The sequence below is a fragment of the Haematobia irritans genome, chromosome 4 (assembly GCF_050003625.1).
Source record: "Haematobia irritans isolate KBUSLIRL chromosome 4, ASM5000362v1, whole genome shotgun sequence".
NCBI classification, from domain to species: domain Eukaryota; kingdom Metazoa; phylum Arthropoda; class Insecta; order Diptera; family Muscidae; genus Haematobia; species Haematobia irritans.
Genome location: NC_134400.1, coordinates 52,909,908 through 52,934,046, shown reverse-complemented (window position 1 = coordinate 52,934,046; position 24,139 = coordinate 52,909,908).

The following is a 24,139-nucleotide window of genomic DNA, read 5'->3' as shown; positions in this document are numbered from 1 at the left end:
AAGATAAAATTGCTTATATAAATAAATAAAATTATATTTAAAAACGAAGGTAAGCAGTTCTAATTATGAAGTAAATGTTTTACCACAAATATGTAAGATTTGTCCAAATGAATGAAAAAATTTCAATAAAATCATTCCATATATGAATTCAAATCAGTTAAATTTTTTCATTCTGTAGTATAGTGGTACATAAATATAGGAAAATGTTAACTAATATATGGAATGCATTATACCTAATTTCTACGAAAATCACATCGTTCAAACAAATAAAAATGTCTTTGGCGCTATACGAAGTTCAACTTCAATGTTCATTTCATTTGTCTTCATTTTGGAATCTTCAATTATCAGGTAATATTCAGTGACGCTAACCTTTTGTATCAAAAATGGTTTATGATTTTTTATATTTGTAGGTATTGAAATTGTAAAAGGAGGACAAAATTGTTAGGCAGCAACTTATTAAAAGTGAAAAGTACAAGAAGAAGAAGAAAAAGTGCGTTTTACAGTTGATAATATCACATGGAAATTGGAAATAGTGGTATAATAAACTAATATTTCAAGGACAGTCGATACTGTTGATTCTTAATAAATATATTCAATATATATATAAAACTTGTCTTTTATTGAAGATAAAATTGCTTATATAAATAAATAAAATTATATTTAAAAACGAAGGTAAGCAGTTCTAATTATGAAGTAAATGTTTTACCACAAATATGTAAGATTTGTCCAAATGAATGAAAAAATTTCAATAAAATCATTCCATATATGAATTCAAATCAGTTAAATTTTTTCATTCTGTAGTATAGTGGTACATAAATATAGGAAAATGTTAACTAATATATGGAATGCATTATACCTAATTTCTACGAAAATCACATCGTTCAAACAAATAAAAATGTCTTTGGCGCTATACGAAGTTCAACTTTTTTCACAATGAGTTCATTTTAACTTAAAGAAGGGGTCACTTTTTTCTGGGTGTAGGTATTGAAATTATAAAAGGAGGACAAAATCGTTAGGCAGCAACTTATTAAAAGTGAAAGGTACAAGAAGAAAAATGCATTTTACAGTGAACCCACCACGAAGAAAAATTTCGGTTAATTTTGGAAAATTTTGAATATTTTTAGAAAATTTTAACTAAACAGTATAACAAACTCTGCCATCACGCCGATGTCATAAAAATAAGTAAATATTTTTCGACAAATTCAAGAAAATTTATTAGACATAATTAATTTTTTTCACTTGTTAAAGAAAATTTTGTAGTTTGAGGAAAAAATTGGAGTTCAAAATTGCAAGAATGTCTTTAGTGACATACGAAGTTCATGATGAACGAATTTGTAATAAAATTTACAAATTTAAAGAAATATTGAACTATTTTGTGGATGACACGAATTTAGTTAATCTTTATCCTTCATTTGTGTATATTTTTTTCCTTGGTTTCAGTTAATTTAACTAACGTACACAAAAAATTATTAGAGTAGAGAAAACCTTCTCGAAACATAATAATTCCATGAACTAAACGAAAGTTAAATTGGCTTTAGTGAAATAGAGAGTTCACTTTTTTTTGAGTGTGGAATAATAAACTAGTACTTCAAGGCCATTCGATGCTGTTGATTCTTAATAAATATATTTAATATCTTAATAAAACGTGTATTTTATTGAAGAAAAAATTGCCTATATAAATAAATAAAATTGTATTTAAAAACGAAGGTAAGCAGTTCTAATTATGAAGTAAAAGTTTTACCACAAATGTGTAAGATTTGTCCAAATGAATGAAACATTTTCAATAAAATCATTCCATATATGAATTCAAATCAGTTAAATTTTTTCATTCTGTAGTATAGTGGTACATAAATATAGGAAAACGTTAACTAATATATGGAATGCATTATACCTAATTTCTACGAAAATCACATCGTTCAAACAAATAAAAATGTCTTTGGCGCTATACGAACTTCAACTTTCTTCACAATGAGTTCATTTTAACTTAAAGAAGGGGTCACTTTTTTCTGGGTGTTTGTTGTATGCTGCTACACAATGCTAATTAATTATATCTGTGGATTTATGATAAAACCCCATAAGTCGAGATAGGACAATTCCTCAAAAATTTCAAATTCAGTCCATTGTGATACCACATTGGCGAACTTCTCTCACTGAGTGCTGCCCGATTCTATGTTAAGCTCAATGACGAGTCCGAACGGCGTTCCACATTGCCGTGAAACCACTTAGAGAAGCTTTGAAAACCTCAGAAATGTCACCAGCATTGCTGAGGTGGGATAATCCACCGCCGAAAAACTTTTTGGTGTTCGGTCGAAGCAGGAATCGAACCCACGACCTTGTGTATGCAAGACGGTCATGGTAACCATTGTATCACGGTGGCTTCGGTGTTTGATACTACACGCAAAGAAAAAAAAACGTTTGGAAAACGTGTACCGAAAACGTTTTTCTTTTGTTAGAGTTTTTTGGATTGCTTCGAAAATTTTAAACTTTTATCATCAAAAAAATTCGTTTGTTACAAAATGTTTATTTTTTCAATAAAAAAAGTATATTTCGTTTATATCAAACACTGTTCTTTTCTGACTTTAGGTCTTTGAAAATTTAATATAGTACAATGTAATATTGAACATTTTTTCCGAATCTTCCGAAAATATCTGCAATATATGTAAAAAAAAAAAAAAAAAAAAAAACTTTGGTCGAAGCAGGGATCGAACCTTGGCATGCAAGTCGGACGTAGCAACCACTGCTCCACGGTGCCAAACTAAATGTATTGATGACCATAACAGGTACATAGCTCAGTGGTTAGTGTGTTGGCTTACAAAGTGCATGGTCCGCGGTTCGATTCTCCGTCCAGGCGAAAGGTAAAAAAAAATTTTAAAAATTATAAAATCGTATAATTTCTTCTACATTGTTAGTATTACAGGAAAAGGTGTTAAGAACTAAAAAACCTCGTGGATGTGAGAAAGATGTGAGGGAAAATGCAATTAGCAAGAAAACAATGTTTTTTTTTTTTTTAGTTTGTCTTTATCCTGGAAAAGAATAAACGTTTATCACAAACAGTATATACTATTCTTCCAAATACACTTCCTTACTGCGAAAAGCAAATGAGAAACGAACTTTGTTTGTCTAAAATTTCGTTTGGGAGGAAATAATTATTTGTTTGCGTGTATCATTTCTGTGATTGAAGACATTTTGTTTGTGCCTGAATACTGGACGTACTTCAACGCATCGGAAAAATAAAATGACCACATTATTCTCTGTAGCGCATATGCAATAAAACAAAAGCAAACAACAACAGCAATAACATTGGTGTTAATAAATATTTAGTTAAATGCTTACGAGTGGACATAAGAAAACCAAGTAACACGAGCATTAAATATTATTTTTATGATGTTCTCCTTCTCATTCTCCTGGTGCGGTGCGATGTGGTATGGTGCGATGCGGTGCGGCTTGCATACAATCATCGCTTGCTCCATGGCCATTATTGAGTTGCGTTTCTGCCGCCTCTCTGTGGTCGTAATGCCCATGTCACTTGAGCGAAATCCGCACTTGAGTATGATTAACTGATATCCTAAAGCGTTTTCAAGCCAATTGCAGATAACAAATCTGGGCAGGAGGAGAAAAAAAAACGAAAAAACAAAACCAAATGATGGCGATAAGAACTCCTCAACATGACCATAGCATGTTGACGATGATGATGAGGAGTAATAGGGAGTTTGGTGCTTCTGTTGTACTCGCATGTAGATGGGTGGGTGTGTATGGTGACTTCAAGATCCATTTCTGCAATGGTTGCCACCAAACAAGGACAAAATCAAGTCCATTTTTATGGATTTTAGCCATCATGTTTTTTGTTGTTGTTGTTTTAACTTTTTCTGCTAAGGTTGTTAACGTTGTTGTGCCGTAGCTGTTGTTGCTATTGGCGATATGAGGCATAAATGTCTGAAATCGCAGTAGAGAAATAAATAAAAACAACACTTTCCACTGGAGTGTGACCATTTGATGTTGATGGATGGTTTCCAAGTGTACTTTACACCGACCAATACACATGAAAAAAAAAAAAAACGAAAAACACTTCACTATAAAAATGTAAGAAAATCATGAAATAAACTGTACATATACCCATGATAAAGCGAAGAGGGGGGCTGGGTAAGGTAAGTAAATGGACAACACGACAATGATTTATGAGATTACTTTAGCAATATCCTTAACATAAATGGTTATTGTTGGATATCCTATATGCTCCAAAGGGTGTAGAGCATAGATAAGTAGATTAATATTAGCGATAGATACAGATGAGTTTTGATGTGCGTGTATATACAAAAAGGAGCCAATTCTCAGATGATAATCGATGGCTGTCTGCGCCCTGACAACACACCAGTGTTGCCATGTTAGGGGTTTCCCCCCCCAAATTTAGGGTTTTTTTTGAAGTTTAGGGGGATTTTTAGGGGTAAAATTTATTTGGGGAATTTTTGGGGGTAAACAATTATTTCAGACCTTATAAAGTGGAGCAATACTCAAGCAAATTCGGAACAATTCTAGCATGAGTTATGAGGAAAAAAGATGCGGAAAGTCAACAAGAAGATCCTAAATACAAACAAGTATGCAATAGCATTATTTTCGTTATTATTTTTTAAACTCTTCTGTTCAAAGGTCATTTTTAATATTTGACAAACTTAAAAACAATCGTATTTTAACTTAGCAGCTGAAAGCTTTTTAAGAGTAAGACCGCTTTTTAAATTGATATACATATTGTATTATTACATCCAAAGAAAAAATAATTTGCTCAGGGATGAAATTTTAAACAAACGAAAATCTCTTTTTTTTTGAAAGTATTTTCTTAAATAGCAAATTTTATTTTTTTTTTTATTTACTTCAAACGAAAAAAAAATTAGCATCAAAAGAAAACTTAGTTTGTCTAAAATTTCGTTTCTCAGGAAATAACTCTTCTGTCAGGATATATATTTGTGTTAAATTTAATTTTTAAAGTGTATCACTACAGGATTTTTTCACAAAATATTGGAACCACTTTTTGTACTTTTTATATTCTGAAATTTTTTGTATGTTCGAACATATTCTTATTGATGCTCATATATTTTCAGTATACAATGTAATTTGGCGTTCTTTAACTACTATGCAAAAATTGGTCCATATCGGTCTATAATTGTATAATTTGGTGGAAAAGAGGATTCAGGTTGCCCCGAATTACATCTTCACCATCGTTAATATCGTTAACACTTTGCCTAGTAAAAACAGGGCAGTGACAAATGTAGTGATCCAAGGACTAATCATTCTCAAAGCATGCTCTAACATATATGCAACATCCTCAGTTGCTTCTATTCGGCACAGATGTGCTCCCAATTCTAGGTGTCCGATCATTTTCTTCGTCCTTCCGACCGTTGCATTCGTCCACATCTATGGCCCCATCTAAACTTAGACCGCCCTCCAGATATGTTAGTGTTTTGTAACCTGTTTGGAAATGGTTGCCGCATCCATTTATTGCTTATCTAGAGTATGTTATTGTCGCGAAAACCATGTATTTAGTCTTTGTAAAAATAATTTTCGAGCGGAGAAAAATATATGTTCAAACATGTTCTATTATTTAAATGATAGAATTTGAGACAATTACATGGTCGGGAGAATCATGTACCTGACCATTCAATTTTTCGCAGGGAAAAACGTATTATTATAAGTTACGTACATAGCCATAAAGACCATGTACATTGTTTTCGTGACCATTTAATTTTTAAACTTTTTTTGCAGCGAAAAGAATTTTATAAAAACATTGAGCAGGTACACACGATTTTCATTTTGCGCGTCAGTCGTGTGTTGATTTTTTCTTTGAATGGACGGAGAATATGGAATTACTGTGTTTCATGTTAATTTATTTATTCAGAAGTGGCACGTGGTTTTATGTGAACACAAAAAAGGAAAGTGTAATTGAAAAAAATGAACCTGGTTTTTGTTCTGCATATACTTTATTTTTATTTCAGTTATATGATGTCTGCGTTTGTACATTTGGTGGGTACGAAGTAAATATTGAATGATTATTTATTGTTGAAATTGAACAAAAATAAATTGTGTAAAAATATATGATGTTTGCTTGCACGACATTATAAATTCAAATAAACAATGATTTCATTTATAAATAAATAACAACCAATAAATAAAGTAAATTTTGTATTTTCTTTTCTCAAGTGGCGTCCTTTTTACGACGACGAAAAAAGTTTTTTCATAAAGATCAAAACAATTTAAGATGGTGATCATGTTCTTTTAACTGGAAGAAAACCATTTTGACGAATATCATAATATTTTAGATCGTGACCATTGTCTTTTGATTCAAACAAAATTCTTTTTATCAATATAATAACATCTTAGATGAGGACAATTTTATTTTCTTAGAGCCATGTTCACTGAGCCCACATGGTTGCAGGTGAAAATGTTACATGGTCGCCGCAAAAATAGCTGCTATCATGTTAACTTTAGCAGTCTGCTTATGTTCTTGGATCAATCTAGTTGGTTCCGCAGTAGAAAATAATCGAGAAGGTTCAGTGGTTAAAATTAGAAGTGCCCATATATAATATGTACTTTTAGTTAATGTGGTATCACAATGGACTGAATAGTCTAAGTGAGACTGAAAAAAATTGAAATTTGGCTCTCTAATTATGGTGCGAAAATTAGTTCATATCGGCCCAGAAATTAATTGGCTTTTATAGGCATTTAATCCCTCCACCATAGGACAAAGGGTATTATAACTTTGCCATTCAATTTGTAACACATCGAAATATTGGCCTCAGACCCCATAAAGTATATATATTTTGGGTAGGTATTTATAAACTGGGTAAAAGATCAATGTTACTTTGAATTTCCGAATTAACATTTTATCAAATTTTATTAAAATTTTCCTCAATTGTTGATCGGAGAAAATTAAATACACAATACATGAAATTCTTATATGAGTAAAATTTGTATTAAAATTAAGCGCTGTCCAATGGATGACACCACTTGAAGAAAAATAAATCACAGATGAAAAAAAAACGATGTTCTCCCGGAACCATTGTCTTTAATCTAAAAAAATTAAAATCCGTATTTATGTAAATTTCGAAATTAACTTAACATCCTTCGGATTTTTTTCAGAAAAATTATCTTATTATCTTATCCTACGAAATCCAAAATGTTCCTTAACAATGCGATATTTTTAACAAATAGTCTCTCCATTAAAACAAAATCTGGAAACCGCACAGAAGCAGGCCTAATTCGGCTACTAATAGCCAACTCTATTTTTACATGGAGGGACGTAGATATTCATGCTCTTGGCAAACATTTTTCTCGGACTACGAAAAAACTTTTCGTTGTCTATCGAATCAACATTTGCACAATTTGCTAAATTCAATTAATCGTATTACTAGACCTGAGTTTTTTTTTTTTGAAATTTGGACAATTATTTTCCAATCTTTGAAATCTTCGCAATTATTTTACTTGAAATGCAAATCTTATTTGCAAGTTTTTCGCTTTCTCTATCCGCATAAACAGTGAACCTATCTATCCACGTTGACCATAGATTTCCGTAATGAGAACTGATGTCAGTTTATAACTTTCTTATTTGCTTAAGTGTTGCTGTTGTAAGTTTGCTCTTTGTATTGAACATTTCGTTTGTTTGCTTTTGATATTCTTATTTTGTTATCTGGCCGGACAATGTTCATCCTCTTGATATGTCATTTAAATGATATTCTTTACCAGTTTAAATGATGAGTGTCCATTAAAGAAGATACAAAGTTGCAAACACCCTCGACAGGGGCGTTACAGTTGAAGAAGTGCCATAGAGGCCTTCTTCAACTGTTACAATAAATGTTTTATAAAAAAAAAGTATGTACGGCCGTAAGTTCGGCCAGGCCGAAGCTTCTGTACCCTCCACCATGGCTTGCGTTGAAACTTCTTCTAAACACTGCCATCCACAATCGAATTACTTAAGTTGCGGTAACGCTTGCCGATGGCAAGGTATCTTAAAACCTCTTAACACCGTCTTCTAAATTGTATGTAAGTCCATACGTGGTTATATTAAATCCAAAAAAAAATCGATCAAATACGTATATAATTCAGTTTGACAAAATTTTCTATAGACATAAAAGAATTTTAACAAAATTTTCTATAGAACTAAAATTTTGACAACATTTTCTATAGAAGTAAAATTTGGAAAAAAAATCTATAGAAATAAAATTTGGAAAAAATTTTCTATAGAAATAAAATTTGGAAAAAAATTCCTATAAAAATAAAATTTTGACAAAATTTTCTATAGAAATAAAATTTTGACAAAATTTTCTATAGAAATAAAAATTTGACAAGATTTTCTATAGAAATAAAATTTTAACAAAAATTTTCTATAGAAATAAAATTTTAACAAAATTTTCTAAAGAAATAAAATTTTGGTAGATTATTTTTGGCTCGAGTGGCAACCATGATTATGAACCGATATCATATGCTGACACCACGTACCAAATTTCAACCGGATCGGATGAAATTTGCTTCTCTTAGAGGCTCCGCAAGCCAAATCTGAGGGTAGATTTATATGGGGGCTATATATAATTATGGACCGATATGGACCAATTCCTGCATGGTTGTTGGATACCATATACTAACACCACGTACCAAAATTCAACCGGATCGGATGAATTTTGCTCCTGTAAGAGGCTCAGGAGGTCAAATCTGGGGATCGGCTTATATGGGGGCTATATATAATTATGGATCGATATGAACCAATTTTGGCATGGTTGTTAGAGACAATATACTAACACCACGCACCAAATTTCAATCGGATCGGATGACTTTTGCTCCTCTAAGAGGCTCCGGAGGTCGAATCTGGGGATCGGTTTATATAGGGGCTATATATAATTATGGGCCGATGTGGACCAATTTTTGCATGGTCATTAGAGAACCATATACCAACACCATGTACCAAATTTCAGGCGGATTCGATGAAATTCGCTTCTCTTAGAGGCTCCGCAAGCCAAATCGGGGGATCGGTTTATATGGAGACTATATATAATTATGGACCGATGTGGACCAATTTTTGCATGGTTGTTAGAGACCATATACATATATATATATATATATATATATATATATATATATATATATATATATATATATATATATATATATATATATATATATATATATATATATATATATATATATATATATATATATATATATATATATATATATATATATATATATATATATATATATATATATATATATATATATATATATATATATATATATATATATATATGGGGGCAATATGTAAAAGTGGACCGATATGGACCAATGTCTGAATGGTTGTTAGAGACCATATACTAACACCATGTACCAAATTTCACCCGGATCGGATGAAATTTGCTTCTCTTAGAGCAATCGCAAGCCAAATTTGGGGGTCCGTTTATATGGGGGCTATACGTAAAAGTGGACCGATATGAACCAATTTTTGCATCGTTGTTAAAGACCATATACTAACACCATGTACCAAATTTCAGCCTGATCGGATGAAATTTGCTTCTCTTAGAGCAATCGCAAGCCAAATTTGGGGGTCCGTTTATATGGGGGCTATACGTAAAAGTGCACCGATATGGCCCATTTGCAATACCATCCGACCTACATCAATAACAACTACTTGTGCCAAGTTTCAAGTCGATAGCCTGTTTCGTTCGGAAGTTAGCGTGATTTCAACAGACGGACGGACGGACATGCTCAGATCGGCTCAGAATTTCACCACGACCCAGAATATATATACTTTATGGGGTCTTAGAGCAATATTTCGATGTGTTACAAATGGAATGACAAAGTTAATATACCCCCATCCTATGGTGGAGGGTATAACAAGTGAGTAAAGTAGAAATTCGGGCGGGGCCAACCATATCATACCCTAAACCACCCCCACTAAATTAGTAAACATCCCAGCAAAAAATACTTCAGCAGTAAGAGTTTAGTTGCGGTTTTTGGTATACAATAAAGTAGACAGTGCATCCACATTGCATGAATCGGTGGCAATAACGTAAACGAGTAATCAAACTAGTTTATTATCATTCGCTTACGTTATTGCAACCAATTCATGCAGTATAGATGCATGAAAGGTAGTGCTGTTTTCCTTCACGCCAACAATGGTATATTCAAGATTATATATCACTTCTGAGCAATATTTCGATTAAATTAAGCAATTATATCAGCGCTATGTAGAAGCTGCTTTAAATCGGGACATCGCCCACAAAAATCACTTTTTGCTGGGATTGTTTGTGGGGTTTCAATGGTATAGGTTTTGGGAAAACCGCATTTCTATTTCCACAATCTGAACAGAAATGTCTGATATTAGGAGCTATAGTTGATTCTGCACCTACAGAGTTAGTATGTTACTAATATTTAGTCCATTATTAAACAAGTAAGTAAAGTATAAAGTCGGGCGGGGCCGACTATATCATACGCTAAACCACCCTTACTGAATTAGTAATCATAAGCATTTGTGGGGTAACATTGATATAGGTCTGGGAGATAAACCGCAGTTGCATATTTAAGAAAATTAAGGGGTACATGTTTTTGGTTGATTTGTCTCAACCTGACTATAGCGCATAGTCAGTATTGCCAGGGAAAATGTTCGGTTTACCCTACAAGGATAAAAAAGTTCCCTACTTTCCCATACATTCCCAAACAATTTTCCCTACAATATTTTTCGTTAAATTTAAACAAATTTTACAAAACAAAAATGGTTCTAAATACTTTATTATCTTAAAACATGAAAATGCAACGTATATAACCTAGAAAATAAAGTGGAAATCGCTCAATTATTGTGGGTAATGAATCCAAATTTCTGAAAATAGGACAATAGATTTACGCAATAGCTATATGTAAGTCTAAATACGATGGGCTAATACATGTATATGTGAAATTTGAGCAAGATTGGTTAGTAAATAAGAGTATTATGGCCAAATTTGAGAAAATCGATCGATACATATATATGGGAGCTATATCTAAATCTGAACCGATTTGGATTATATTTTGAGTAAGATTGGTTGATAAATAAGGGACTTATTACCAGATTTTAGAAAATCGGGCAATGCATATATATGGGAGCTATATCTAAATCCGAACCGATTTCCATAACTTTTAGCACATATAGTTAGTAGTATAGAAAATTAGAGTGAGCCAACTTTGAGTAAGATGGGATGATAAATAAGGGTTTTATGGCAAATTGGGCGAAATCGAGCAATACATATATATGGGAGTTATAGCTAAATCTGAACCGATTTCGATTATTTTTGGTACACATTGTTAGTACTATAGAAGATTATAATCTTGTTAGTACTATAGAAGATTATAGTAAACCAAGTTTGAGTAAGATCGGTTGATAAATAAGGGTTTTATGGCCAAATTTGTGAAAATCGTGCGATACATATATATGAGAAATTTTGCAGACTTGAAGAATGATGAAAAAATTAGTTGGCGCCAAATTTGTTGACGATCAGTGTGTAAAAAAGCGCATCGTGATACCATTTGTCGAAATCGGGCGATACATATATATGGCAGCTAAATTTAAATTTGATCCGATCTCTTCCAAATTCAATAGCGTTCGTCCTTGTGCCAAAAAAACTGTACCAAATTTCATCAAAATCGGGTAATAATTGCGACCGGAATCCTGCAAACATCAAACACCAAGGGCTAGATCGACTCAGGAGGTGATTCTGAGTGGATCGGTATATATTTTATAGGGTTTAAAATCAATATTTGTGGTAGGCACATTTTTTGACAGATCAAAGTTATTATACCATGACCACTATGTGGTTTAGGGTATAAAAATTTTTGCAATAAAAAGTATCAACAAAGTCAAAAATCATATCATTTATATCAAGCACTGTTCTTTTCTGTCTTTGTGTCTTAAATAAAACACATTTTGAAGTTTATAAAAATGCAATTTTTTACCCATCAATATGTAACATATTTACAGCGTATTAATATTAAATTATCTACTTTAAATTACCATCGATAGACAAATTGAATGTGGGGAGTGTGAGTTCAGTGTTATTTTCGGATGTCCTTTGTAGAGGACATCGGTAATCAAAGGGTTAAAATAATGTGCATAATCGTTGGTATAAAAGCGTTTTCGTTAAATTTTGGTTACCCATATTTGAAATTTGCATACCTCCGTTAAAGTCGTATGCCTTTGGCAAAGGCAAATTTCCCTTGAAGAAATGCATTTTTATTTAAAGAAATACACCCATATGCAAAAAAGTTAAGGAAAACTTCAAGCCTACTTTTATCATATAAATTCCTTCGATAAACTGTCAATAAATTGTTTTGCATATGGGTAATAGTGTTTAATTAACTGGGATATTGCATTTTTATACCCTCCACCATAGGATGGGGGGTATATTAACTTTGTCATTCCGTTTGTATTCTGGGTCGTGGTGAAATTCTGAGTCGATCTAAGCATTTCCATCCGTCCGTCTGTTGAAATCACGCTAACTTCCGAACGAAATAAACTATCGACTTGAAACTTGGCACAAGTAGTTGTTATTCATGTAGGTAGGATGGTGTTGCAAATGGGCCATATCGGTCCACTTTTACATATAGCCCCCATATAAACCGACGCTCAGATTTGGCTTGCGGAGCCTCTTGGAGGAGCAAAATTCATCCGATCCGGTTGAAATTTGGTACATTATGTTAGTATATGGTTTCTCACAACCATGCAATTGGTCCAAATCGGTCCATACTTATATATAGCCCCCATATAAACCGATCCCCAGATTTGGCTTGCGGAGCCTCTAAGAGAAGCAAATTTCATCCGATCCGGCTGAAATTTGGTACATGGTGTTAGTATATTGTCTCTAACAACCATGCAAAAATTGGTCCACATCGGTCCTTAATTATATATAGCCCCCAGATTAGACCTCCGGATCCTCATGGATGAGCAAAATTCATCCGATTCGGTTGAACAACCATGCAAGAATTGGTCCATATCCACATATAAACCGATCCCCAGATTTGACCTCCGGAGCCCCTTGGAGGAGTAAAATTCACCCGATCCGGTTGAAATTTGGTACGTGGTGTTAGTAAATGGTCTCTAACAACCATGCAATAATTGGTCCATATCGTTATATAGTTATATATAGCCGATCCCCAAAAATAATCTACCAAAATTTTATTTCTGTAGAAAATTTTGTCAAAATTTTATTACCGTAGAAAATGTTGTCAAAATTTTGTTACTACAGAAAATTTCAAAATTTTATTACTATAGAAAATTTTGTCAAAATTTTATTACTACACTGAAAAAACAGTGAACCCACCAGGAAAGATAACTTTCGATTAATTTTAGAAAATTTGGAACTTTTTTAGAAAATTTTAACTAAACGGTATTACAAGCGCTGGCATCACTCCGATATGGCAAAAATAAGTAAATATTTTTCGACAAATTCAAGAAAATTTATTAGACATAACTAAATTTTTTCAGTAGTTAAAGAAAATTTTGTAGTTTTAAGAGAAATCTTGGAGTTCAAAATTGCAAGAATGTCTTTAGTGACATACGAAGTTCACGATGGACACATTTTTGGTAAAATTTACAAATTTAAAGAAATAATGAACTATTTTGTAAGAAATACGAAATTAGGAAATCTTTATGCTTTATTTGTGTATAACTTTTTCCCGTTTTTTAGTTCATTTAACTAACATACGCAAAAAATTATTTGACTAAAATAAACTTTTTCCAAACATAATGATTCTATGAACTAATATAAAGTTAATATGGCTTTAGTGAAATAGAGAGTTCACTTTTTTTTGAGTGTATACAACATTTTGTCAAGGTTTTGTTTCTTTCGAAAATTTTGTCAAGATTTTGTTTCTATCGAAAATTTTGAAAAAATTTTATTTCTATATAGAAAATTTTGGAAAATATTTATTGCTATAGAAAATTTTTTTAAACTGAATTATTTACGTATTTAATCGGCCTTTTTATACCCTCCATCATAGGATGGGGGTATATTAACTTTGTCATTCCGTTTGTAACACATCGAAATATTGCTCTAAGACCCCATAAAGTATATATATTCTGGGTCGTGGTGAAATTCTGAGTCGATCTAAGCATGTTCGTCCGTCCGTCCGTCCGTCTGTTGAAATCACGCTAACTTCCGAACGAAACAAGCTATCGACTTGAAACTTGGCACAAGTAGTTTTTATCGATGTAGGTCGGATGGTATTGAAAATGGGCCATATCGGTCCACTTTTACGTATAGCCCCCATATAAAGGGTCCCTCAGATTTGGCTTGTGGAGCCTCTAACAGAAGCATATTTCATCCGATCCGGCTGAAATTTGGTACATGGTGTTGGTATATGGTCTCTAACAACCATGCAAAAATCGGTCCACATCGGTCCATAATTATATATAGCCCCCATATAAACCGATCCCCAGATTTGGCTTGTGGAGCCCCTAAGAGAAGCATATTTCATCCGATCCGGCTGAAATTTGGTACATGATGTTGGTATATGGTCTCTAACAATCATGCAAAAAGTGGTCCACATCGGTCCATAATTATATATAGCCCCCATATAAACCGATCCCCAGATTTGGCTTGCGGAGCCTCAAAGAGAAGAAAATTTCATCCGATCCGGCTGAAATTTGGTACATGATGTTGGTATATGGTCTCTAACAACCATGCAAAAATTGGTCCATATCGGTCCTTAATTATATATAGCCCCCATATAAACCGATCCCCAGATTTGGCTTGTGGAGCCCCTAAGAGAAGCATATTTCATCCGATCCGGCTGAAATTTGGTACATTTTGTTGGTATATGGTCTCTAACAATCATGCAAAAATTGGTCCACATCGGTCCATAATTATATATAGACCCCATATGAACCGATCTCCAGATTTGGCTTGCGAAGCCTCAAAGAGGAGCAAATTGCATCCGATCCGGCTGAAATTTGGTACATGGTATTGGTATATGGTCTCTAACAACCGTGCAAAAATTGGTCCACATCGGTTCATAATTATATATAGCCCCCATATAAACCGATCCCCAGATTTGGCTTGCGAAGTCTCCAAGAGAAGAAAATTTCATCCGATCCGCCTGAAATTTGGTACATGATATTGGTATATGGTCTCTAACAACCATGCAAAAATTGGTTCACATCGGTTCATAATTATATATAGCCCCCATATAAACCGATCCCCAGATTTGACTTGCGAAGTCTCCAAGAGAAGCAAATTTCATCCAATCCGGTTGTAATTTGGAACATGGTGTTAGTATATGATCTTTAACAACCGTGCCAGAATTGGTCCATATCGGTCCATAATTATGTATGCCCCCATATAAAACATTCTCCAGATTTGACCTCCGGAGCCTCTTGGAGGAGCAAAATTCATCCGATCCGGTTCATATTGTCAAAATTTTATTTCTATAGAAAATTTTGTCAAAATTTTATTTCTAGAGAAAATTTTGTTAAAATTTTATTAGGTTCCTAATAAAATTTTCATCATTGTCAACATTTTATTTCTATAGAAAATTTTGTCAACATTTTATTTCTATAGAAAATTTTGTTCAAATTTTATTCGGTTCATAATCATGGTTGCCACTCGAGCCAAAAATAATCTACCAAGATTTTATTTGTATAGAAAATTTTGTCAAAAGTTTATTTCTATAGAAAATTTTGTTAAAATTTTATTTCTGTGGAAATTTTTGTCAAAAATTTCTTTCTATAGAAAATGTTGTCAAAATTTGTATTTCTATAGAAAATTTTGTGAAAATTTTATTTCTATAGAAAATTTTGTTAAAATTTTATTTCTGTAGATAATTTTGTCAAAATGTTATGTCTACTTTGTCAAACTGAATTATATACGTATTGGATCGATCTTTTTTGATTAAATATATACCACGTATGGACTTACATTCAATTTAGAAGATGGTGTTAGGAGGTTTTAAGATACCTTGCCATCGGCAAGCGTTACCGCAACTTAAGTAATTCGATTGTGGATGGCAGTGTTTTTAGATGAAGTTTCTACGCAATCCATGATGGAGGGTACATAAGTTTCGGCCTGGCCGAACTTACGGCCATATATACTTATATACAATCCAAGGTGGAGGGTACATAAGATTCGGCCTGGCGGAACTTATGGCCGTATGTACTTGTTGATGCTTCAAATACTTATAGACTTATACTCCGACTATCGTTACATCAAGTTTAGAATAACTAGGCCAGAATCGGACCCAATAAGATTCCGAAGTAAGGCGAAAACCGACTGGAAAACAATCGGAACAAAGACAAGACTCCACCTGGACTGATCCGGCTTAACATCGCTGCGGGAGTATAGTCACACTGACTACGTGGCAGGATGCTGTGCCAGCGATAGCAGCAGTGGGTCGTCTGACAATGCGACCCCCCCCCCCAGACATCTTCCGTACAACAATATTCTCCCAATATTGTTGTTCCAGTTCCGGATAGTGCATCGTTTTTGCAATTTAATTGCAACGGTCTCCGAGGTAGGATTAGCGATATCGTGGACTTTATGAATCGGAAAAGGATAAGGGTCGCAGCGATCCAGGAGACTAAGCTGAATTCCACCTGCAGCCTACGCCATTGTGATGGGTGCAATGTGCTTCGAAAGGATCGCACAAGAAGTGGAGGTGGTGGCCTGGCTTTCATAATACACCGTTCCGTGCAGTATAGACCTATCCCGCTTGTGCCAGACACTAGTGACCCGTATATGGAATGTATGGGGGTAGCAGTCAAGTCTGGGGCTGCCGAGATAGAGCTATACAATGTGTATATACCGCCGGTTGGTAGCTGTGCTCCAGGTTATTACCCAAACATTGAGTGGCTATTGTGCGGGCATAACCGATTGGTTCTAGGAGACTTTAATGGCCACCATGAACTTTGGCATTCACTCCTAGGTAATGACCAGAGAGGCATAGCTTTGGCAGAGCAGATAGATGACTCCACATTTTGCACGGTGAACGAAGAGGCCCCCCACGAGAATTATGGGTGACTGCAGCAGTTCGCCAGATTTATCTTTATCTGATAAATGACGTTTCCTGGCAACCCTTCATTTCATTGGGATCGGACCACCTCCCCATAATTCTCACCATTAACCGACCCTCCGATTTCATAACCTCTGAACGCCGGACGTTTATCAATCAAAAGAAAGCCAACTGGGAAGGCTTCAGAGAATACACCGATCGCCGCTTCAGTGAGCTCCCGCCCCCTCTCATGTTCATGTTGCCCAGAGGGCGTTCCGGGACATCATCAATGCAGCAGCCGCTCGCTTCATACCCGCTGGTCGAATTGCCCAAGTGAGGCCCAACTTCCCAGCCGAAGCGGCGGGACTCGCAGACGAGCGTGATGAACGCCGTCGTGCTAACCCTGCTGATCCTAGAATCAGAGAACTAAATCTAGAGATTAGTAAGATAGTCGACGATCACAAGAGGAACACTTGGTTGAGCACCTGAAGCAATGTAACTTAGGCACAGGAACTGGTAAATTGTGGTCAACAGTGAGAACCCTCTCGAACCCCGCTACAAGGGATGATGGGATTTCAGTCACCTTTGGCGACGTAACTGTGACTGATCCGAAGAGATGCGCCAAATACTTCAACCGACTGTTTGTCGAGCATCCCGAGAGTGATAGAGCGGAAAGGAGAGCCACTCGTCGCATACGTGGTTTCCGAGCCGACGACACACCACAATTTACCGCAGCCGAAGTTACCAATGTCATCAACAGCGCGAAACCATCTAAGGCGTTGGGCCCCGACGGAATTTCAATGCTAATGCTGAAGCATCTGGGAATACTGGGAGTTGAGTACCTGACCAGACTCCTCAATTTGTCCTTGGAATCACTCATTATACCCGATGTCTGGAAGCCCACCATCAACATGGATTCCGTAAGGTACACAGTACGACGACAGCCTTACATGCCATTTCGACACATATCAATAGGGGACTTAATCAGCCCAAGCCGTGTCATAGGACGGTCCTCGTGGCGCTTGACCTATCGAAAGCGTTCGATACGGTCAACCATGCCACATTATTTGAGGACATCGAGAACACGTCCCTACCGGCAGGAACGAAGCGTTGGGTTCTGAATTATATGTGAGGACGCCAGTCGTACGTGGAATTCAGGGACAAGAAGTCAAAACCCCGTAGAATTAAACAGGGAGTTCACCAGGACGGGATGATATCTCCGGCACTGTTTAACCTTTACCTGTCCTAGATTCCACCCCCTCCTGATGGCGTCGAGATTGTGTCTTATGCGGACGATTGCACAATCATGGCATCCGGGCTCATTGTTGGTGACATTTGCGATCGATTAAATGTCTATCTCGCTGATCTTACCAGTTCTTTCACTGCAAGAAATTTGAGGATATCTCCCACCAAATCCTCAGTCACACTATTCACTACATGGACGGCGGAAGTACGCAGGCAGTTGAATGTCAGAGTCGATGGCGAAACAATTCCGACAACAAATTACCCCAAGATTCTCGGGGTCACATTCGACAGCCTTTATAAGTCGTCCGCCCATGCCACTGCAATTTGTGATAAGCTCCGCGGTAGAAACAAGGTCCTCAGTCGCTTGGCGGCAGCACTTGGGGTGCGGACAAAGAACACTATGCAGCGCCAGTATGGACACCTCAAACGAGTGATACGCAGTGGAATAACATACAGACCTGTCAGAACGCTGCCCTTAGAACCGCAATAGGATGTCTCCGCAGTACACCCCTGGATCACCTTTATGCGGAGACCAAGATCATCCCAGTGCGTCGACACAACTACATGTTGTCAAAGCAGTACCTCTTGGGTTGCCATCGAAGTTGTCATCCGAATCACCATCTTGTGGATAGACAACCTCCACCCAAGAATGTAAGGGTTGATCTTCACCTTCTAGAGCCCGAGATCCTGCGTTACAAAAGAGAGCCTCTAGATCAGGCAGCATACCTGACAGGTCTGAAAAGGATTCATGAGGATACTGTAGCTGAAGCGGTGAGAAGCTACAAGGTTAATCCTGTTGTCGGAGTCCGACCGCCGCCAATTGCACCGGAGGAGAGAGACCTCCCACGGCAGACAAGGGTAGTTTTGGCCCAAGTAAGATCAAGCAAGTGCAGTCGCCTCAATTCATACTTATCAGTGATTGATAGCAGCGTAGCTGACGTGTGTCCCATATGTAATCAAGGGCCACACGACACTCGTCACCTTTTTGCTTGCCCAGCTAAGCCTACCCGTCTCACTACCAGATCACTCTGGACACACCCCATCCTTGTCGCAGAGTTCCTTGATCTGGCTACCAGCTGAACTACACAAGCATGGAACAAAATGGATGAAACTACTTTAAAAACTGTTACAACAACAACAACAACAACAAGAGCAATGAAAGTTGGAAGTTATTCGGCGACTATGTAGTCAGCGTTACTGATAGGGCATTCCAAAGTTAATGTTCCATCTGAAAACAATGGAACGCGTGGTAAACACCATTGTTTTCTTTTAGCACTGGATGCAACATTTGTATGGGATATCCAGAACATCGTTGCACTGGTGTTCTATCCAGAACAACTCATCAGTGCAAGTCTCGCCGATGTTGCCAGATTGTATTTTGATAAAGTGACTCTAATATTGTGACTAATTTATCGAAAAACATGAAATTCAAAGTGATACAGTGTCATAAATAATCGCAGAAGTAAATATTTGTTACTATTTGAGCATTTCATACATTCAAAATGCAAGGTTTCACTAAACCACATACTGGTCAGGGTATAATAAGTTTGATCGGCCAAAAAATGTGCCTACCAGAAATATTGATTTTAGACCCCATAAAATACTCAGAATCACCTCCTGAGTCGATCTAGCGCTTGATGTCCCATATATATGTATCGCCCGATTTCGACAAATGGGGCCACGTTGCGCTTTTTTTAACGGATCGTCACCAAATTTGGCAAAAGGTAATCTTTTCCATCGCCCTTCAAGTCTGCAAAATTTCATCCAGACTTTCTACTTTACCTACTTGTTTAATAATGGGTTCAATATTAGTGGCATACTAACTCCGTAGGTGCAATATCAACACAGCCAGTGTTGCTAGAAGTAGGGGAAATTCCCTATATGTAGGGTTTTTCTAATATTTAGCGTCTTGTAGGGACGTAGGGCCACAATGTAGGACATTTCCACTCAACACAATTTGTTGGACAAGGCTTGATCTTTAACAATGTGTGGTAAACTTTATTCCTGTAGAAAATTTTGTTAACATTTTATTTTTATAGAACATTTTGTCAAAATTGTATTTCTATAGAAATTTTTTTCAAAATATTATTTCTATAAAAAATTTTCTCAAAATTTTATTTCTGTGGAATTTTGTCTCAAAATTTTATTTCTATAGAATTTATTGTCAAAATTTTATTTCTATAGAAAAATTTCTCACAAAAATTTGTTTATAGAAACTTTTCCAAAATTTTATTTTTATAAAGATTTAACAAAAAAGATTACTAATTTGGGTAGAATTCTACCAACTGTGGCAAACGTGGTCGTAATACAAATTTATATTCTAAGTTATATACGTTGCATATTCATGTTTTAAGATAATAAAGTACTTAGAACCATTTTTGTTTTGTAATTTTTTTTTAAATTTAACGAAAAATATAGTAGGGAAAATTGTTTGGGAATGTATAGGAAAGTAGGGAACTTTTTTGTCCTTGTAGGGTAAACCGAACATTTTCCCTGGCAACATTGACTATGAGCTATAGTCAGATTGACACAAAGCACCCATAGACATGTACCCCTTAATTTTCTTAAATATGTAACTGCGGTTTATCTCCCAGACCTATGTGTTACCCCACAAATGCTTATGATTACTAATTCTGTAATGGTGGTTTAGGGTATGATATAGTCGGCCCCGCCCGACTTTCTACTTTACTTACTTGTTTTAAACAGCTGATGACATTGTTGCATATTTTTGGAGATGTTCTGGATAAACGAGTAGTCTGTTTTCTTTTAGTCCTTCACGGCTTAGGGTATCCAGTACTAAAAGAAAACAGACCTATTGTAAAAATTTCGTGCGAAATCCTATGCAGACAACACTTCTGCAGGAAACGGATCCTAACAAGAGAGCAAAAAGAGTTCCAAGGGTAGCATATGGCTGTGCCAGAGCCAGGGTTCGGGATGTAAATCCAGGGAAACATAGTTATGTCTATTCACAGAAGAGCTAAAATTAAAGCAAGTAAAGGGTGATTCTTTTGAGGTTAGGATTTTCATGCATTATTATTTGACAGATCACGTGGGATTTCAGACATGGTGTCAAAGAGAAAGATGCTCAGTATGCTTTGACATTTCATCATGAATAGACTTACTAACGAGCAACGCTTGCAAATCATTGAATTTTATTACCAAAATCAGTGTTCGGTTCGAAATGTGTTTATCGACAAATTTTGTTCAGCGATGAGGCTCATTTCTGGTTGAATGGCTACGTAAATAAGCAAAATTGCTGCATTTGGAGTGAAGAGCAACCAGAAGCCGTTCAAGAACTGCCCATGCATCCCGAAAAATGCACTGTTTGGTGTGGTTTGTACGCTGGTGGAATCATTGGACCGTATTTTTTCAAAGATGCTGTTGGACGCAACGTTACGGTGAATGGCGATCGCTATCGTTCGATGCTAACAAACTTTTTGTTGCCAAAAATGGAAGAACTGAACTTGGTTGACATGTGGTTTCAACAAGATGGCGCTACATGCCACACAGCTCGCGATTCTATGGCCATTTTGAGGGAAAACTTCGGAGAACAATTCATCTCAAGAAATGGACCGGTAAGTTGGCCACCAAGATCATGCGATTTGACGCCTTTAGACTATTTTTTGTGGGGCTACGTCAAGTCTAAAGTCTACAGAAATAAGCCAGCAACTATTCCAGCTTTGGAAGACAACATTTCCGAAGAAATTCGGGCTATTCCGGCCGAAATGCTCGAAAAAGTTGCCCAAAATTGGACTTTACGAATGGACCACCTAAGACGCAGCCGCGGTCAACATTTAAATGAAATTATCTTCAAAAAGTAAATGTCATGGACCAATCTAACGTTTCAAATAAAGAACCGATGAGATTTTGCAAATTTTATGCGTTTTTTTTTAAAAAAAGTTATCAAGCTCTTAACAAATCACCCTTTATATACGGCCGTAAGTTCGGCCAGGCCGAATCTTATGTACCCTCCACCTTGGATTGCGTAGAAACTTCTACGAAAGACTGTCATCCACAATCGAATTATTTGGGTTGTGGTATCTTAAAACTTATTAACATCGTTTTCCAAATTGTGAGTTAGTCCATACGTGGTATATATTAGACAAAAAAGGTATGTATAGGTAAGTCTACAAATAATTATGAATCGATATGGGCTTTTTGCACGATACGTAGAGAGCCAGAATTGAAATATGGGGGTCGCTTATGTGGGGGCTATATACAATTATGAACTTGATATGGACCAATTTTTGTGTGATTGGGGATCGATTTATCTGAGGGCTATATATAACTATAGACCGATATGGACCTAGTTAGGCATGATTGTAACTGACTCGGATGAAATTTGCTCCTCCAAGAGGCTCCAATACCTAGGGATCGGTTTATATGGGGACTATATATGATTATTGACTGATATGGACCACTTTTAGCATGGTTGTTAAATATCATATACTACCACCACGTACCAAATTTCAACCAGATCGGATGAATTTTGCTTCTCCATAAGGCACCGGAGGTCAAATCTGGGGATCGGTTTATATGGGAGCTATATATAATTATGGACTGATATGAACCAATTCCTGCATGGTTGTTGGATACAATATACTAACATCACGTACCAAATTTCAACCGAATCGGATGAATTTTGCTCTTCCAAGGGGCTCCGGTGGTCAAATTTGGGGATCGGTTTATACGGGGCTTATATATCAGGGCTGTGGAGTAATATAACTAAATCTTATTTTAATACCACTAATTTGTAGTTCGATTGTGGGGGTACCGTAAGTGGATCGATATAAAGTATCGTATTTATTTACGTGTGCAAAAAAAAGGTCTTAATTTCACATTAGATGCCAATTGAACTCTAATAAATAAAATAATGATATAAATACCCATCATAATATGAGAAGATACCACCAGTATATGTATTTGTGGACCAAAATTATTGATACTATCTCAAATCCTTTAAATTTGTTGCGAGTTATATAAAGGTTTATATTCCCATATGCATGAATTTGAACCTGAATCGATTTAGACAAAATTGTGTATACTTCTACAAAATCTATGTACTTAAAATTTAAATCTAACGTTATGGGACGTAACACAATTTTAACAAAAAATAAAAATGCAAGGAAAGTCTAAAGTGGGGTGAGCCGATTGTAATATACTCTGCACAACTTTGTATTTAGCTCTACATTTTGATAAAATCTCAAATCAGACTTCTACAAAATCTCGGGCAATATTTGGGAAATATTTATAATTATTTAGAGAATTTCGCAAAAATGCATTTATGATTCATTTTGCAAAATTTTCTACAGAAACAAAATTTTGACTAAATTTTCTATAGAAATAAAATGTTGGCAAAATTTTTTATAGAAATCAAATTTTGACCAAATATATAGAAATAAAATTTTGAATAAAATTTTTATAGAAATAAAATTTGGCAAAATTTTTTATAGAAATAAAAGTTTGAAAAAATTATCAATAGAAATACACTTAAAAAAATGTGTAGCAAACAAAATTTTGCAAAATTTTCTATAGAAAAATATTTCTATATTAATAAAATTTTGAATACATTTTTTATAGCAGTGAGTATCAGTGAGCATCAGTAAGAAAAAAAAAATTTTGAGAAAATTTTCTATAGAAGTAAAATTTTGAAAAAATTATCAATAAAAATACTATTTTAGAAAAAATTTTGTGTAGTAAATAAAATTCTGCAAAATATTCTACAGAAACAAAATTTCGACTAAATTTTCTATAGAAATAACATTTTGACTAAATTTTCTATAGAAATAACATTTTTACAAAATTTTCTATAGAAATAAAATTTTGACCAAATTTTCTAATAAAAAAATCTATTACTATAAAATTTTGGCAATATTTTCTATAGAAATAAAATTTTGACTTAAAT